Source organism: Aethalodelphis obliquidens, unplaced genomic scaffold (assembly GCF_003676395.1).
Source record: "Aethalodelphis obliquidens isolate GAN/ISIS:26980383/991018 unplaced genomic scaffold, ASM367639v1 scaffold46, whole genome shotgun sequence".
In the NCBI taxonomy this organism is placed as follows: domain Eukaryota; kingdom Metazoa; phylum Chordata; class Mammalia; order Artiodactyla; family Delphinidae; genus Aethalodelphis; species Aethalodelphis obliquidens.
This window is the reverse complement of record NW_020837990.1, coordinates 987700-990453: the sequence shown is the minus strand read 5'-3', so window position 1 is coordinate 990453 and position 2754 is coordinate 987700. Positions and strand designations below refer to the sequence as shown.

Sequence of the window (2754 nt, the reverse complement as noted above, 5' to 3'; positions counted from 1 at the left end):
ATTTTACCACTAATGGTGAGTTTAGACCAAAGATTTTCTCTTCTGATTTTTGATATACAGCTATATTTTCCATTACATAATACTGTGTATTTATAAACGTATCCTGAGTTCAACATCCCTTTCCCATATGCCTCATTATTAGAATGTCCTGGAAATGGGCAGTGCCTGGAAATTCAATAGCAATTGCCCCTCCTAATAAGCAACAGCTTGGTGCTGCCCTGATAACTAAATGTGAACCCACAACCATCTGTTTGCTCTGTTACATCCTCCAGACCAGTGTCATCCAATAGAAATAGAATGCAAGCCACCTATATGATTGGAAACTTTCCGGTAGATACGTTAAAAAACTAAACAGATAAATTCATTTTAATTATATATTTTATTTAACATAGTAGATCGAAAGTGTGATTTCAGTATGTAATCATTATAAAAAGTTATCAAGGAGCTTATTTACATTAGTTTTCATCTTAATTCTTCAAAGATCCAGTGTGTATTCTACACTTACATTGCACACTTACACTATGTTTCAATTCGGATGATCACATTTCAAGGGCTTGATACCATGTATGGCTAGTGACTACTGTATTGGATAGTTCAGCTCCCAATTACCTGGGCCACAGCCAAGGTAACCCTTGAAATGAAACTCCAAATTCTGACTCATTAGTCTTGAAATAATATATACCTCCACCCCATATCTTTATAGCCCATAAAATTGTATTTCTCTCACCTGGAAGTTCTAATTCACTAAACTATGTCCCTAGGGCTCCATCCACCAGGCCAAAGGTCACCATACTTGCATCTGTCTGAAACCTAACATACTTCCCACTTACACACTACAAAATCCATCAGAACTGATCTTGTCATTTTGCCAAGACCAACTCAACAAAAATTTTCACCTACTCTCTTAAAAAATGTGATATATCAAAATTATCCTGTAAAAAGTAGCATGAAATTACTATGAATATATTCATAAATTCAATGTGCCAGGTCAACAAACATGTGAAATAGAATCTTCCAAGAAAGACATGAGGCAAGAGAACATGGCATAAGGGAAAACCAACTGGGTTGGGGTTCAAGCTGGGATTTCAGTCCCAGCTTTGGCACCAGGTAGTCTTATGTTCTTGGGCAACATACAAACATTTCTCAGTCTCCAAAGTGTGATGTATTATATAAAGGCACTGGATTAAATGATTCCTAAGTCCCATTCAATAGTACCAACTATTTTTGTAAAATAAAGAAGAAAGAGTTGGGAAATGAGGATGAAGGAGGATAAATCTACTTGGGAAAGAGTTAAAATCTCCTCTACATATAGCATAGAAAGGAAGCACTGGAGCTTGGAGTCCACACCAAATAATAACAACAACAATAGTAATAATAATAATAAACACTCCAGTAAAAAATTCTTGGATCCTGTTTCTCAATTTCTAATATTTCTTCAAGAGAAGGTTATTCTGCCCAAGGTTTTCTTCAGGGCAAATTTGACATCCTTATTCCTCAGGCTATAGATTAATGGTTGAACATGGGCACAACAATGGTATAGAATAGGGAGGACACTTTCCCCTGGTCAAGAGGTGAAATAGAAGGTGATTTGAGGTACGTAAAAGCTCCTGACCCAAAGAAAAGAGAAACTGCAGTTATGTGGGAACTGCAAGTACTGAAGGCTTTGGACCTTCCCTCAGTGGAGCTAATGTGGAAAATGCTGGAAAGAATGAAAACCATAAGAGAGAAAAATGGCAACAAAAGGCACCCCAATGCCAATAGTCACAGCAATAAAGACAACTAGTATGTTTATGTAAGAGCTATTGCAGGAGAGCTCAAGGAAGGGAATGATGTCACACATACAGTGATTGACAAGGTTGTCAGCACAAAAGGTCAGAAATACCGTATTTCCTATATGAGCCACAGCCCCAAAAACCCCCATCCCATAGACCGCCAGCAAAAGGAATAAACACACCTGAGGAGACATAGTGACCGTGTACACCAGTGGTTTACAGATGGCAACATAGCGGTCATATGCCATTGCTGACAGGATGAAGGATTCAGAAAAGACAAAAAAAAAACAAAAGAAAAAGAGCTGAGTCATACACCTTGCATAGGAAATGATGTTCTTCTTTGGGACAAAACTTGTCAGCATTTTGGGGATGATGGCAGTAGAGAAACTAAAATCTGTGAAGGACAAGTTGAAGAGGAAAAAATACATGTGAATATGAAGGTGAGAATTCAGTCCAATCAAAGTTATCAATCCCAGGTTCCCCACTAACTATGGTGACCATGTAGAAACCTAGAAACAAGAAGAAGAGCGGATCTGGAGTCTTGGCTGGTTTGTTAAGCCTGCGAGGATAAACTCTGTCACAGAGAAGATGTTATCTGCAGCCATTCTCCTCTAGGAGAATCTGTGAGGGAAAACGAAGAGTTGTTCAGAAAAAAAGAGGGAGAAAAAAAAACCCCTTCTTGAGGGCTTCCCTGGTGGCACAGTGGTTGAGAGTCCACCTGCCGATGCAGGGGACGCGGGTTCGTGCCCTGGTCCGGGAGGATCCCACATGCCGCGGAACGGCTGGGCCCGTGAGCCATGGCCGCTGAGCCTGCGCGTCCGGAGCCTGTGCTCCGCAATGGGAGAGGCCACAGCAGTGAGAGGCCCGCGTACCGCAAAAAAAACAAACAAACAACAACAAAAAAACCAACCCTTCTTGAGAATGGCATTTGAACAGAGAGATTTTTGAACTTCAGGAAGATGGCATTTCATCATACCTGTGT

At 40.2% G+C, this 2754-nt stretch overlaps 1 pseudogene; it reads right to left on the bottom strand.

The window, feature by feature from the left end:
• Window positions 1-1435: 1435 nt before the first annotated feature.
• Window positions 1436-2377, bottom strand: LOC113606983 (olfactory receptor 8B12-like; annotated as a pseudogene).
• Window positions 2378-2754: the final 377 nt, after the last annotated feature.